Source organism: Lampetra fluviatilis, chromosome 57 (genome assembly GCF_964198595.1).
Source record: "Lampetra fluviatilis chromosome 57, kcLamFluv1.1, whole genome shotgun sequence".
Classification (NCBI taxonomy): Eukaryota; Metazoa; Chordata; class Hyperoartia; order Petromyzontiformes; family Petromyzontidae; genus Lampetra; species Lampetra fluviatilis.
The window spans coordinates 2,374,151-2,391,157 of record NC_136331.1 but is presented as its reverse complement, the minus strand read 5'-3'; the positions used below and the strand labels follow the sequence as shown (position 1 = coordinate 2,391,157).

The following is a 17,007-nucleotide window of genomic DNA, read 5'->3' as shown; positions in this document are numbered from 1 at the left end:
TCAACTTCTAATAGAGCTCAGATGTGCTTTCTTCTCTATAGTGTCCCTTCAAATGATTTTTAACTTGTAAATAGTCAAATCAGTTTTCATGCCTAGCATGTCCCTCAAATTTAGACCAGGACTGATTGCTCTGACTACTGCCTCAATGATGTCAGACTCAGCATGGCCCTTACGGGTTCCTGTGTCGATCTGGTGTATCAGATTGGTATAAGATAACTTGTCTTTCTGCCCTCTTTCACCAATCTGCCCGCAGATCCTGAATTCTCTCCGTATTGTGACTTCCGGCACATTTCCTAGTCTGGCCATTCGTACGGGATTCAATGCTGCTGTGGTTTTTGTTCCACCTTCACTTGAGGTTTTCTTTTCCTCAAGGGTTTTTCTGGATTCTTCTTGTGACTCTTATATTTCACCATTCATATCTTCAGATAGTTTTGATGGTGGCAGTGTTTGACCTGTTCCATTGCTGTCTTTGTCTTTCTGCTGTATTGTTTCAATGAAAAAAAGCAGGTTTTGAACAAATGCACAGGCCTCATCATCTTCTTCTTGGTCAACTTCATCGAGTACTCTTTCTGCCATACGAATCAAAGCCCGTCTGCTTTTATCTTCACCAGTCTCATCATCATGGAAACACTTCAAATATCTGCATGTTTCCATGAGCTGGGCTTTCTGCAGCTGATTCAAAGCAGTACTGGCCTTGTCCTGCAGCCATTCCAGTGCCATGATGTGAAGACCGTCTTTATATAGGCTGCCTTTACAATTGCTTGGTCCGTCTCATTGGAAGAGTTGATCCCCGTCAGTGAACTCTGGGAAACTCTCCTGCCAGGCTCGCCAAAATATGTTGCACACTCGACATGAAGGACGTGGGCAGGTGCTCCAAATCGAGGGCAGACACATTTATTGTGGTTAATAGCAATCTTGTGAATAACGGCACAGTCACTCTGTAAAATGCAATTCATCCGGGTCGCCATTAACCATGTGGCTAGTTTCCACGTCCGGTTAATCATTAACAGTTTTCTCTTAAACCCAATTCTACTACTGATAAACCATCTTTGTCTTTAACAATCACATTTGCACATCACTATTCGAATATTTCTTTAATCATAAGCTCTATGTCTATCTATACCATCCACTTATATCGGTATCTTACACCCATTATATGTACTGTATGTGTACAATAAACGTACTGTATGTGTTACCATTGTACAACTTACTACTCTAGAAGTGTTCTATTCTCAATAGCATTGCAAGTAGTCATACTCTGGGTGCATGGGCATGGTTATAGACTAAACAGTATTCGGATTAGAGAATTACAATGACAGTAGGTAATTACAGTGTGTCATCCTTTACAATGCACAGTGCTAAACCCCCTCTAATTGCATATATCACAAACGAACAATCAATTCAAAGCCAAGCTTAAAGTCTAGAACAAGTCTAGAACATTTATATAACGATCAAAAAGAACATTTGGGTCTTTTACCTGTAAAATGCAACAGCACGTGTCACACAGCAATTCTTCCGAGTCGCCATTAACCATGTGGCTGGTGTCCAAGTGCGGTTATTCCATAACCCTGCCAGCCACCTTTTACAGGCTCAACTCAGTCATCACATGCTGCTGTACAACACATGCATTGATGCATTGCACATTACATCAGGACTTTCACAGAACCACACTTTACTCCCTTGCTGCACAAGGATATAATTAAAAGAGGGACCTATTCCTAATGTGCCACACATGTATTATCCGAGTATATTTGTTCACACAGTTTTCCATAATTACGTGTGGTTAATGCAGACTCGATGCCTTGCGATAGGTGTATCCAGATATATAAACATAGACATAACTTCAACCAGGAAGATGAATACAAATTGAGCAATCATTGGAAGGATGTTATTAACCAGGTAAAACCATAACTGCTTTTGGCCTGCCTTCATATCCGCATCTCTAGTTTCCTAACCCTCCCATTCTCAGCCCCACCCACTTCCCCTCCCCGGCATTTTTTTGCCGTACTTGTGTCCTCCCTACCCCTGCTCCACACTCCCTGTATCTCCTCTCTGGCTCCTAGCCCCGCCCAATTCCCCTCCCCACCCCGGCATTTTCTGCCGTGCTTGAGTCTTACTTGTATCATCCACTTTCCCTACCCCACACCTCCACCCTCCCTGTCTCTCCTCCCTGCCCCCCCCTCCCTTCTCTTGCCTATATGGCCTCTTGTTGCAGAAGCCCCCTTTGCCCACTTCAGCAATTGTTTCTTGCTGTGATTGTCCCACCTGATGACGGACGCTTGTGTTGCGCCAGAAACGTCGTGATTTAATTTATTTTATTTTATACCTACGTGACTTTACCGAAAGAACCAAAGAGTATCTATTTAGTGTTTGAACATCTTAACACCTCTCCTGGTTTATTGCCAGAAAAGCAGTAAATCCTCTTTTAATGTTTTTTTATTCATCATTTTGATACTGGCAAAAAATGTCCAATCGATACAACTGCTCAACCCAAGCTGGTCAACGCATCATCATCATCGTCGCGCGGCGCTTTCAAATGTGCTTCTGCGGCCGTCTGGAACGCTCCTTCTTTACCAATATTCGGAAACCATTGGGAGCTGTGCTGCACTTTGAAATCATCATCTAGATTGACAAATATCATTTATTTATAACTGCTTTTTGTTGTGTTAAGTTTGTTGGCCTTCCCCCCGCATCTCCGATAAGCACTGTTGGCTATGCATGGTGCAAAAATAGTTCAACATACTTACACGTACATACACTAACTACAACACTACTGTACAGTAAACTATACATTACACTATACACTACACAACTATAGACTACACTATACACTACACTGCTATACACTACACTATACACTACTATACACTACACTATACACTACACCACTATATTACATTGAAAACGAATTTCTTTAGAACTGCTTGTTGTTGTTGTGTTTAGTTTGTTGCCCCCCCGTGCACCTCCGCTTAGCAACGTTCGTCTACGTACGGCGCGAAAGAAGTTCAACGTTACATACGTGTAGTGGTGATACGCGCTGGGGTAGGGATCGTGTGCCAGCGCGTAGTGATTGGCTGTGTGTGTTGGTGACGCGCGCTGACGGTGAAGGATCAGGGGCAGCGCGGGGGGTCGGGGGTTATGAGGCAGTGATTGGCTGGGTATCGGTGACGCGCGCTGACAGCGATGGGATCCTGGGACAAGCGCGCGGGGATTGGTCAACTAAGGGGGATGCTCACGTCGAGGTCCGCATACGCTCCGTCTCCCGAGAGCGGGGGCTATATAAGGTGGTGCGCACAGGCGCACGGGGTAGTGAGTGACCAGCGAAGACTGAAGACGGAGGAGGAAGAGATAGGGCCCTGCGGCACCTAGTCCCGCTGTCCTTGTAGGGACCGGGGCTCTGTGTGACCCAGAGGCGGAACCCTGGGACCCGGGGCCGAACGTCCGTGTGAGGACCGGCCCTCGGGACTCAGAGGTTGTGACCCACGCCCAGGCTGGGGTGGGCCTGTAGGCTCCACGGACGTTACGGGGCGGGAGTGCAGTGTGAGCATGCAGTGTGAGCATGCAGTGTGAGCAGGCAGTGTGAGCTATAGTAACTACACGTGTCAGGTGGAGTGTGTAGTGGGAGAGGTAGTAACCACACGTGTCAAGAGAAGTGTGTGTAGTGTGAGGAATAGTGACCACACGTTGTATCGTGACAAGTTAAGGTTTAATACAAAGTGTGCTACCAGTCAAGTGGTTCCTGCCGTCATTCCAAATACTTCAACTGGTGTCAGAAGTGAAACAGTCTTCCAGGCATGGATACAAGGAAGACCCATCGGACTCACGGGATTGACCGCGTGGATAACCTTGACGACTCGGGCCAGCTGGCATCGGGGGAAGAGGACGAGGAAATGCCGACGCCGCAGGACCCGCCGAGGGCGCCGGACGACCGACTGGGGACCGATGCCGTACTCCGCGAGGCGCACTCCCGTCTGGCGGAGCTGCTGCTTGCCGCCGCGTCCATTCTGGCAGAAATCAACACGTCGGGAGGAGCGGGGACGTCGGCGGACATTCAACAGGGTCGCCCCGCAGATTCCCGCCAAAATGACTTGGCGATTCCCGCCATTTCAACTGCACGGACATCTTTTGGCGGGAACGGCGAGCAACACGTGGCGGCGGTTCTCCAAGCGCGCCCGCTTACGTCATCAACGCGCGCTGCGGGCCGCCATCAGCCACCCACCATTGGGGCCGCCATCTTGCAGACCGATGGTGCGGCGGGGAGGAACCACGTGGTAGAGGACGACTTCATCTTTCAGCAGCGCCTTCCCACATTGTCAGCCTTCAAGGCGGAAGGTGGGGACTGGGGCGCATTCCAGCGCAGGTTTCTGGCGCATCAGGAAATGTCCGCCTGGTCCGACGCTACAGCGCTGCGGGCACTGCCTGCCATGTTGGACGACGACGCGCTCGCGGCCTTCAGGTCCGCACAGAGGTCGGACCGCTCCACGCTTAAGGCTGTGCTGGGTCTCATGGCCAAGGTCTACGGACCTCCCTCAGCGTGTCGCCATCACTTTTACGCCCGACGGAAGGCGGACACGGAGACCGCGCTCGCCTACCGCCGCGTTCCCTCGTATGGATGAGGAGGGCCAGGACGCGATGGTCTTGGAGCAACTGCTCAAGTTGGCGCAGGACCTGGGGGTCCCCATCAACACGGCCGATGAGGTCGATATTTCTTCGTTGCGGGTCGCAACAAGTATACAGGCGTACGAGGTCCTCCAGCGTAAACAGGGGGTCGTCTGCACTGCTGCCGTGGCCTCAGCTCCGGGCCCGGTGGTCACCGAGCCCCAAGTCGTCAGCCCACGTGAGGAGGCGTTCACCGCGGGACGACCGGGGGACTGGAGGTCGGGGGGTCGTTCGCCTCTGCGATCGGCCCGCAAGCTGGAGCAACCGAGACCTCCGACGACCCTCATCACGTGTTACAACTGCGGCCTCCGGGGCCACGTAGCGTCCGGTTGCCGCGCTCCACGTCAGCGCACCATGGGACCTCGGCTGGACGACGACCAAGGCCCCAAGTCATCCCTACTACCCCCGGCAAGTCGCGGCACTTCACATGCTCGGCCTACATGCACGACACACATGGGCCGTCGCGTTGCGGTGGAGGAAGGCCGGTTAGGGATCGGGGATTCGGTTCGGCGAGGGGGGTTCGTGCGGGACCGAGGGGACATTAAATGGTCTGAGTTGGGGCACAGGATAGTGGCTGCGTCGGCGGGATCATCGGTCGTTACGGGATTCATTGACGGGGTCGAGGTCAGGGTGTTAGTGGACACGGGAGCGTCGGCGACTATTATATCGGACCTCATTTACAACATTCTCCCCGTCCAATATCGACCTCTGCTCCCGGTGGACGTGCCATTTTACGCGGCAAATGGGGGCTCGTTGGGCATTGTCGGTCAGATTAGGGCATCCATTTGCATTGGAGATATTAAATTGTCGGGACCCGTTTTCGTTTCCTCTTCCTTGGCGGTCCCTTGTCTGTTGGGCACACATTTTTTGGCTAAAATGCCCATTAAAATTCTCATCGATCAGCGTTGCATTGAGCTACCATCGGGTCGCCATATTTCATTTTTGACGAATCCTACCGAAATACAGACGGCGTGCGCTACGATACAAGCGCTGGCGATACAGACCGTGCACGTGCCCCCGGGTTCACAGATGTTAATTCCCCTCCGGCTGAGGAAACCATTGGTTGGGGAGACCTCGGGACAGGGCATGCTTTTGGGTCCTTCGAATAGGGCTGTTGGGGGTCTGGATTTGTCGGTGGCTCACACTTTGGTTCGGGCTGACAAGGACCCGTTCGTGGTAGTTTTAAACGCTGGTTCGCGGCCGGCCGTTATTCAGCAGGGCACTGTGCTAGCTCACGCGTCACGGGTCCCTGCGGAAGAGTGTCTGGTTGCGCATGTTGATCCGAGCCCGACGCAGAACCATCCATTGAGGGAGGACCTTGAATTGGTCGATTCGCTGTGCGCGGACTCGAACGATTTGTCGACGGTACAATTGGGTGCGCTGCGTGCGTTGCTGATAGAATTTTCTGATGTGTTCAGTAAGCATAAATATGACATTGGGTGCACGGACCTGTTGCGCCACCATATTGAAACAGGCGATGCGGCACCGGTCAGGTTAAATCCCTTCCGGCTGAGTCCTGCTGAGAAGGAACACGTTCAGTCGGCCGTCAACGATATGCTGGCGGCCGACATTATTTCGCCGTCTTCCTGTCCTTGGGGAGCACCTATTGTGCTGGTTAAAAAGCAGGACGGGTCCTTGCGATTTTGCGTAGATTTCCGTCGCCTGAATAAAATCTCAGTGGCTGACGCATATCTGCTCCCCAGAATGGACGAGTCCCTCGATGCATTGTCTGGTGCGCGATATTTTTCTACTTTTGATTTATTATCGGGATTCTGGCAGCTGCCACTCGACGACAAGTCTAGACCTAAGACAGCATTTCGGACTCCAGGGGGCCTGTTCCAGTTTAACCGGTTACCCATGGGACTTCACTCCGCTCCCGCGACGTTTCAGCGCCTTATGGAATTGGTTTTATCGGGCTTGCAATGGGATACTTGCTTGATTTACCTAGACGATGTCATTGTTTTCAGTAAAACGTTTGAGGAACACCTCCAGCGATTGAGGGGGGTGTTCTTGCGGATGCGATCGGCTAAATTAAAGTTTAAACTGGCCAAATGCCACCTTCTTCGTAAGTCCATGAGATACTTGGGCCACATTGTCGGTACTTCGGGGATCTCTACCGATCCCGCGAAGACGAACTGTGTCAGTTCATGGCCAACGCCCACGTCGGTTTCGGACGTGCGCAGTTTTATCGGTTTTGCTTCTTATTACCGCCGATTCGTTGAGCATTTCGCCACCATTGCAAAACCCTTGCACGCTCTAACGGCAAAGGGAGTTTAGTTCCGATGGAGACCGGAGGAGGAGGCCGCGTTCTGCTCCCTCCAGGACGCCTTGGTGGGTGCCCCACCCTTGCGTTATCCTGATTTCACAAGTCCCTTCTTGCTAGACACGGATGCTAGCAACACGGGCATTGGGGGGGGTGCTCTCACAGGTCATTGGGGGAGTCGAAAGGGTGGTCGCCTATGGTAGCAGGGTTTTGTCGCCGGCGGAGCAGCGCTACTGCATCACCCGCCGCGAGTTGCTGGATATAGTTTTTTTTGTACAGCAATTTAGACCGTATCTCTATGGCCGTCACTTTACGGTCCGGACGGACCACGCGGCGCTTCAGTATTCATTGAGGGTCGCCCAACCCTCGGGCCAATTGTCACGGTGGTTGGAAGTCCTCCAGGACTATCAGTTCACGACCACATACCGTAAGGGGTTGCGCCACACTAACGCCGATGCCCTGCCGCGATTGTTGCCTTGTCACAAATGTGCGTGCTTAATGGGATCAGCGCGCTGTAAACCGCCAACTGCAGAAAGTATGGGGGAGTTGGCCGCGACCGCGGATGCACAAATTGGTGATGTTCCCGCTACCCCTGAGGGAGAGGACTCGCTGCTCTCACTGTCGCTGATTGAGTGGGGCCGTCTCCAAATGGCTGACAGCTCCCTGCTAGCGTTGCGCCGCAGGGCGGGGGGTCCCGGGGAGGGCCGGGAGCGGACTGGCTCCTGGGTACTCAAGCAGGGCCTGTTAATGAGATGGGACAATTTGTCCCAGCGGCACGCACTCGTGGTGCCTTCCGCTGTGCGGGGGAAAGTTGTCCTGGCCGCACATGAACGCCTCTTGCATTTGGGAGTGAACAAAACGCTTGCTCTGCTTCAGCGTGACTATTATTGGCCGGGGATGGGGAGTGATGTGGTGAATATTCTAAAGGGGTGTGTTGATTGCGCCAGACGGAAACCGCAGCCCATGGCGTCAAATTCACCGCTGCAATCTATTCAGGTCTCGCGCACTAACGAGCTCGTTGCGCTCGATATTTTGGGGCCTTTTCCAGTCACGCCTAGGGGAAATAAGTACCTGCTGGTTGGTGTCGAATACTTTACCCGGTGGCCTATGGCGTGGTTACTCGCCAACCAGTCGGCGGCGGCTGTGACGGACGCCTTTGTCCAGGGCTACGTCCTGGACAAGGGGGCTCCCGAACGCTTGCTGACCGACCAAGGGAAAAAATTTTCAAGTAAATTGCTGCAAGAGGTGTGCGACCTATTGGGTACTAAGAAGGTGCGTACCTCCCCGTACCACCCACAGACAGACGGGATGGTGGAGCGACTCCACAGGACTTTGACTTCTATGCTGTGCCAGCAGGTGTGTGAGGCACATGTTGACTAGGACCTGCAGGTCCCGGGGGTCCTCGCCGCGTATAGAATGGCCCCCCATGCAGCAACGGGATTTTCCCCATTCTATCTGATGTATGGTCGGGAAGCCGACCCTCCCATGGATACGCAGCTGGGACTGTCCGCACCACGAACGAATTCGAAATTGGCTGAACATATTAAATTTAACATTCATAAGCTGACTGAGGCACGGGAGGCCGCACGGCTTAATTCGCGGGCTCGCCAAATTGCCAACGAGCGTTTGCGTGCACGGACACCTTCCGTGCACGCAAACGCTCGTTGGCAATTTGACTGGAAACCAGGCGACAGGGCCTGGCTGCACTGCCCTCAGGCACCTTTGGCTACGTCGCCTAAATTGTTGAAGCCATGGCGGGGACCCGTGGAGGTCGTGCGGGTTGCACGCCCCCAGTGTGTTCAGATAAAATGGGGAAAGCGCCGTTGGTGCGTCCACCCCTCCCGACTGAAACCATTCTCGCCTCCATATGGCCTCCCTTTGTGTCGTGAGGGCAGAGCATGTGACGTGACCGACGACCCAAGGGGGGAAATATCTCCGCCTGATCCTCACATGTCTCCGCCTGATCCGCTCCCAGGTGTCTCGGAACTGACAGCTGCCGACCACCGGCGGCCGGATCCCCGCGGCGTGGCCGGTCCTTCCAGGCCCGATCCGTGCCTTCCAGGGCTGCTGGAGCCACCAGACGGTCGTCAGCGTCCCGTCCCATACGATGGACCGGCCAGGCGGACTCATGCTAAGTCGCGCAACTTTTCATGACCAACCGAATGAGGGGCCGATGCGGCCGGAGCGCCTCGTCACTGCGTTCCTCATCCGCTCGACCGCTCTATCACCCCGATGGAGGAGCGAGCGGAGGGGGGGGATCGATAGTCACAGAGACACTGGACACGTTCATTTTCTTGGACTTGCTTTTATTGGGTTGTTCGTCGGGTTGTACATAGCTTGTTGTCTAGGTGTTGTGTGTTGTTGTTGACTTTTATTGTGTTCTTGTCGGTTTGTACATAGGTTGTTGTCGGGTGTTGTGTCGTTGTGTTGTTGTTGTTGCGTTACGGGGCACACTGGGGGGTTGGGGGTTTTGTTGTGTTGATGTTGTGTTGTGTTGTTTAGCAGCCGGGCCGGCAGCGAGCTATGTGGGAGGGGGTGATGTAGTGGTGATACGCGCTGGGGTAGGGATCGTGTGCCAGCGCGTAGTGATTGGCTGTGTGTGTTGGTGACGCGCGCTGACGGTGAAGGATCAGGGGCAGCGCGGGGTCGGGGGTTATGAGGCAGTGATTGGCTGGGTATCGGTGACGCGCGCTGACAGCGATGGGATCCTGGGACAAGCGCGCGGGGATTGGTCAACTAAGGGGGATGCTCACGTCGAGGTCCGCATACGCTCCGTCTCCCGAGAGCGGGGGCTATATAAGGTGGTGCGCACAGGCGCACGGGGTAGTGAGTGACCAGCGAAGACTGAAGACGGAGGAGGAAGAGATAGGGCCCTGCGGCACCTAGTCCCGCTGTCCTTGTAGGGACCGGGGCTCTGTGTGACCCAGAGGCGGAACCTTGGGACCCGGGGCCGAACGTCCGTGTGAGGACCGGCCCTCGGGACTCAGAGGTTGTGACCCACGCCCAGGCTGGGGTGGGCCTGTAGGCTCCACGGACGTTACGGGGCGGGAGTGCAGTGTGAGCATGCAGTGTGAGCAGGCAGTGTGAGCTATAGTAACTACACGTGTCAGGTGGAGTGTGTAGTGGGAGAGGTAGTAACCACACGTGTCAAGAGAAGTGTGTGTAGTGTGAGGAATAGTGACCACACGTTGTATCGTGACAAGTTAAGGTTTAATAAAAAGTGTGCTACCCGTCAAGTGGTTTCCTGCCGTCATTCCAAATACTTCATACGTAACAGAGACCTTTTATCCCAGCAAACAGAGTGACGAAGATGGATGAATTACAACGACAACAGCAATATTAATAAGTGTTTTTTTTTTGTCCCTGGCGGCCCGAGACAATTTCGTAATGCGTGATGCCAATGCAGCTGCGTCCTGCGTCACAGCGAGTCGGCTGGGTTTGTAGGCCCGTGTGTGTCTGTGTGCAGCCGTGTGTATCTGTATGTGTCTGTGTGTGGCCGTGTGTGTCTATGTGCGTCCGTGTGTGTCTACGTGTGTCCACGTGTGTCCACGTGTGTCTGTGTGTGCCTGCGTGTGACTATGTGTGTTTGCGTGTGTCCGCTTGTGTCCACGTGTGTCTGTGTTTACGTGTGTGTCCGTGTGTCTGTGTGTGTGTGTCAGCTTGTTTCCGTGTGTGTCCGTGTGTGTCCGCTTGAGTCTGTGTGTGTCAGTGTTTTTCCGTGTGTGTCTGTGTGTGACCGTGTGCGTCAGTGTTTTTCCGTGTGTGTCCATGTGTGTCTGTGTGTGACCGGCAAAAACAACCCCCTTCCTCCTCGTGGTGCCGGACGGGCAGCGTTGTCGTGGACAGTGCAATGGTGGGAGGGCCATTTCCGATTGGCCTTTCCCCTCGGGGCATTTGTAGCCACCACAACGGCTAATTGGGGGCCCTGGACGGGTGCGAGGGGCTGGTAACTTCTCCACCTTCAATAAATAACTACTAAACCACATCTAAGAAATGTAATTAATAAGCTTGTGCCGGAGGCCCCGGGGGGACAGGAGTCTATAATGTCTCCTGGACAAATCTTTGCCCTTGGGGCTCCTCCAGAAACGAAAAAAGCCACTACGAATGGCCATGTGAAATGCTCGAATGCTCACTGTGGAGGAGAGGCTGCCACTCCTCTGTCGGGAGCTGGACCAGTACCGCCTGGATCTCTGTGGCATTCAGCAGGTCCGGTGGACCGGCTCTGCCTCCTGCCACTATAAGGGGTGGACAGTCCTCTACTCGGGGCAGGAGACTACTAAACAACAGGGAGTGGCTCTTCTTCTGAACAAAATAATGGAGGCGACGTGGGAGCGTGGCGGTGAGGTGTGGGAAGCTGTAAACCCCAGGCTTACAGGTGAGGAGTGGTGGTCGTGGTTACGTATGCCCCCACCGAAGACGAACACCCATGGAGGGATGCAAGCAAGGCCAATGAGATGCCTTCTATGACCTCCTGTCACAAATGCTGATAAAGTGGGCCCTCGGGATAGAGTCATCTTGTTGGGTGACTTTAATGCCCGAGTTGGTCATGATGCTGGCAACTTGGTCTGGAGTGATGGGAAGGCATGGGCCAGATCAGCTCAATTACAACGGTAGGAGGCTGCTAGATTTTTGTGCAGCCCATGGGCTTGTAATTACCAACATGCTGTTCAGGCATCGGCGCATCCACACAACATCATGGATGCATGCCAGGTCCAAGCAAGAACATCTGCTGGACAACATAGTGATGGATCAGCAGATGCGGGCCAATGTCCTTGACACCAGGACCTACCGTGGAGCTGATCTGCCCTCTGACCATCGACTTGTCATCTGTAAGATGCACCTGCCATTCTTCCACTCCGGTGGTGGGTGTACACCAAGGACCCCATTCCAACCTAAGGTGGCCTGGTCTCAGCTAGCTGATGAAAGTTGCAAGAGAGAATTTCATCATGGCTTGCGGTTGGGGTAGGAATTGTCCCTCACTCCTCCAGATGTCGAGAATGAGGAGGCTTACCGCACCCTTCGCTCGGAGGTTCGGAGAGCCGGGAGGCGCTGCAAGGATGGGTAGTGGATGCGGGTTTGCTTTGGAGATGGAGTCTGCCTCAATCAACCGCGATCACAAATCCCTATTTAACTCAATCAAAAAAGTAAAAACTATTACCATCATTAGGGGAAAAACGGTGATCCAATCTCCGACCCCCAGGAACAGTTTTGCAGATTTGTTGAGCATTTCCGTGAAGTCCTGGGTGAGGGGAAATTCTTCGACATGGGAAACATCGTGGGACAAAGTGGGTATGACCCTGCGGAGGCTGCTGTGCCCCAAATATTTGAAGAAGTCACCCTTTGTGAGTGGCTGGCTGAGGTGGCATCTGTTGAAGTACTGAAGGTGATCCAGAGTCTGAGACCAGGAAATGCACCGGGCAGAGATGATCTCTTAAGCGAAATGCTGAGGGAGGGTGGCGTTTATGCACAGACTGCCCTACATTCAAGTTCAAGTTCATTTATTAGGTATAGCCCTGTGAGCCATTCAGCTCTTGAATCGGGTGCAACCGCAACAAACAAAATACAAAAACATGAACAAAAAACATCTTAAAGTGAATATGTGACTAAGTGCAAACAGAAAATCCAAGAAAAGACAGCAAAATATTGCAGAAAAAGCACCATACACCAACGCTGTGTGCAAAAATCCCAGTGGGATGCAAGTCAAACAACAACAACAACAACAACCACACGACAGCTTAGATTAAGGCCATCAGTCTAACTCTGTACTACAACAAACAAACATGGCTAAACCAATACACTTTTCGAAATCACCAAAATAAAGCCATGAAAGCAATGAAAAAGCAATCATAGGAACTGTGACAGAATTTTCACAATAAATGGCATAAACAACATGTCATGTACTACATGACATCATAACACCAGTCTGGATCACTGGACGGGTTCCACAGGACTGGAAGGATGCCCTGGTGGTCCCCCTTTTTAAGAAAGGACCGCACAGACTGTAACAACTACAGGGGCATCTCACTCAGTATGCCGGGATAGGTCCTGGCAAGGATTATTCAATATTGCCTTGCTAGGCACACTGAGGAGAGGCTTTCTGAGCCTCAATGTGGTTGCAGGAAAGGGCGGTCCTGCAAGGATGCCATATTTTCTGTCCATCTGCTACAGCAGCAGTGTAGGGAATTCTAACAAGACCTACATCTCTGCTTTATTGACCTGGTCAAGGCCTATGAAACCATCAGTAGGCCTGGGCTCTGGGTTGTTCTTCGTGCTTTCCCTGACCCTCTGCTCACGATCATTAATGACCTTCATGATGGTGAGCGGGCCCGGATAAAACTATGTGGCTGGGAGTCGGAGCCATTCGCTGTACACCTTGGGGTGCGACAGGGATGTCCTCTGGTTCCCACATTATTTAACATCTATTTTGACCACGTAGTTCTTGAGGCCTTCAATAGCTGCACTGGAGGAATTTCCATCCGGTACAGATATAATGGGAGGCTGATCGATGCCCGGGTGTGGTCAAGGGATGGCTCCCTCTTGCTCAATCATGTTATGTATGCCGATGATCTGGTAATCGCTGCTCACTCAGAGGAGGAGTTGGAGGAGCTGCTGCTAAACCTGGAGCTTGTCACTAAGAGGTGGGGCCTTACCATCAGCCCCACCAAAACTAAGCACCTGCCAGGGTTTTTTTTTTACCATCGGACACTCCACCCCCACAACTACCAATTGGTGATGGGGCAGTTGTGGAGAGAGTGGAGAGTTTCCCATATCTGGGCAGTGTGGTTATGACCGGCTCCGGTTTAACAGCAGAGGTTTCACTTCGAATCAGTCTAGCAGCATTATCGTATCATTGGTTGCGTAACGCTGTGTGCAAGCTACCTGGTCTGTCGCTCCACACGAAGCTTCAGGTCTTTTCGGCCATAGTCATCCCCTCCCTTCTCTACGCTTGCGAATTGGGACCCCCTAATGGAACATCTTCGCAGGTTGGAAACATTTAGGCTGACCTGCCTACGATCAATCCTGGGTTTAACCAGGCTGGATTGTGTGAGGAGCTCACACATCCTTGAAAGATCTGGACAAAGTCCCATCGGTGAGCTCCTCCAGCAGGCAAGGCTGCATTGGCTGGGCCATGTAGCCCACATGCCAAGTCACCACATGCCTTAACAGCTTTTGTTCGGCCGGATTGAGGGGGCTAAACGGGCGCGGCACGGGCTAAAGAAGAGATGGAATAATATGGTACAGGGGATGTGGAGCTGAGTGGACTTGCCGATGACTGGTACCAGCGGTGTCAAGATCGGCCTCTGTGGAGGAGGCTCGTGAAGGACGCTACTGGGCAGTTGGAGGCAGTCGCCATCCAACAACAACGGAGGGCGTAGGAGCGATGCTCACAACAACGAGCGGAGCGCCGTGTGGCTAAAGCACAGCAAGTTGGCACAGTCGGGGGCACAGGTGGTGCATCAGCCACTCATCTCAGTCAGTCGACCCGTGGCACCTGGGTCTGCATCGTGACCTCCTGCCAGCGGGCTTTCGACACTTAAAAGTGCACATAGCCTGGCACAAACATCGTGGTGACCTCACCGCTACTTAGTTGCGAATGGCGGTTGTTGTGTGTAACCGTGTGTGTCTGTGTGTGTCCGCGTGTATCTGTGTATGTCTGTGTGTCTGTGTGTTATAGCGTGTTGCTGTGTGTTTCCATGTGTTTTCGTATGTGTCCGAGTGTTTCTGTGTGTCCGTGTGTGTCTATGTGCCCCCACGTGTGTCTGTGTGCCCCCACGTGTGTCTGTCTGTGTGTGTGTGAGCGGGAGTGTAGCGGTTAGCACTATGCTGCGCTACGAACCTGGAGACCCAAGTTCTATTCCTGTTTACAGCCAAAATCAGTGACGATTATCTGAACTGGTCCTGAGCCTTCGCTAGGTCGACTGAGTCTCAAAATGCGGTGTGTAAACATCGCCACTGGGGAGACAAAGGCGGTCGGGCGTGGTGCTAGCTACCAACCCCCTCATGTACCGTTCCAGCCTTCATAGGTGCTCGCTAACAGCACTTGCCCCTACATTCTGTTATGGCTATACGGGGGATCTTTGTCTTTTTTTTGTCTGTGTGTGTATGTTGTACACTCAATGAAGGACGTGGGCAGGTGCTCCAAATGGAAGGCAAACAGATTTATCGTGGTCAATCTGTAAAATGTGTAATAAAAGACTCCGTCAGGCACTGCTGGTCTCTGTTGGTCTTTTATTCAAGTTCTTTCTCCGCACCCCGCTGGTCTCCTCCGCGGACCAGCGTTGTCTCGCGCGTGCCCCGCACATGCTCCCTCCTCAGCTCCTACACTCTTCCTCACACCCCGCTGGTCCTGACAAGGGACCAGCATCTCCTCTCGCGTGCCGCGCACGCTCCTCCGTTAGCTCCTCCTCGCGCGCGCCCTGCACGCGCTCTCCCGTCAGCTCCTTCTCGCACGCGCCCCGCACGCGCTCTCCCGTCAGTCGCTCTGCTCCTCCCCGCTCTGCACACCACTGGCCGACGATGTGCCAAAGACCCATCAGCCACGTGGCTGATGGCGCGGCGGCCACCCAACGTGGTCCCGCTTCTTCACTCCAACAACTTCCCCGATCTCTTTTCCGGGTTCCCACTTATATCCTCTCCCCCACGTGACCCTGACTCCTCCCCTTCCGGATCGTCAAATCCAGCCTTCCCACACTGCCCTGCTGGCTCCACCCCCATTCACCTCGCTTTCCATTGGAGCCGAGGTGAACGGCGGCCCCTCCCACACGCCCCCCATACCGGGCTCCGCCCCCCAATACCCCGGGTCGTGTGATTGGGCCAGTGCCCAGCAGTAACCCCATTTACGCTCGCATTACATGAACCCCCCCCCCCCCCTTGATGAAAAAGCCAGCCATCCCGGCTGAAAAAGGATAAAATAATGCGAGCGACGGCAACACACTCAGGAATCACAACCGACACAACGGAGAGCACAAAACGACGAACACAATCAACGAAAGGGAAGGGAATAGGATCCGGTACGGAACCGTGCAACAAGCAAGAAGAATTAAGGAATGGAAGGCAATGCACAACAACGGTAACCGACACGCAAGAACGGCAGACGCGCATAAATCAGGAATGCGGTGTCTTAGAGCGTGTCCGTGTTGCTGGTCCATCCGCCTGGCTCAAGTCCAACTTCAGAGAACAACTGGTAGAGCAGGAGTGACGAACAAGTGCTCCACTCCCCCTTCAAGTCCACATCCGGTTAGCACAACCGGTGACACCCAGTGTGGCAGGCGCCAAAGATCTGTGACGAGAAGGAGAACCCAACCCCCTGAGGCACAGCACCACGAAACCGCACATCCGCATGTCGTACACGACATCCACCCGGCCCCAGGGTAGTGGAGATGATCGTAATCAGCCCGGCGTAAGGAGAAAACCAATAAATACACAAAAATCGACGCGATGGATGCCCCAGTATCTACATTTTAACAAAAGAATATTCTTTGCACGTAACAACAAAAATGTTCCTGCTCTTGCCCATCAGCAGTCCTGCCTTGAGGACCAGCACAGACATCTCACGTACACAGCATCTACCCACTGTCACTCTCAACACAGCCCCCGGCCGCACACCCTCGCATGGAGAGAGCAACGCTCCCCAGCGGCAACATTTAACCTGCCTTCGCCCGCACCGTGGTCGTCCAACCACAGCAACATCCACTGGCCATCCACTCGACCAGTGCAATTTCGGGGACGAGACAATGGCACATCGTAACGACTCAACCACGCTCCATCCCGTACTATCTCATCACCAATGGACACACCCCAGCATCTTATAGTCTGATGTTTTGCAGACAAGGGAAGGTTCATCCCTTGGCAAGGCCAGACCCTATCGACCCCCCACGGGGAAATGTTCCCTAGCCAATATCTTGACGATATGGAGTCGCACTCCCCAACACGCATTCTGAATAACTTAGGCTTACTATCACCAATAGGCTGAACCCGCCTGTCCAGTATGTGTCCTCACTGCCGTCCTAGCAATCAACCCGGACCCATCGCATTCCGCTAACCTTGGCCATATTCCATTTACTTGAACCCACACAATATCTTAA

At 53.2% G+C, this 17,007-nt stretch overlaps 1 protein-coding gene across 1 annotated transcript in view; it reads left to right on the top strand.

Moving 5' to 3' along the window:
• LOC144950260 (alpha-2,8-sialyltransferase 8E-like) overlaps positions 1 to 17,007 on the top strand; it is a 98,307-nt gene that overhangs the window by 27,754 nt on the left and 53,546 nt on the right. The window lies entirely within an intron of this gene.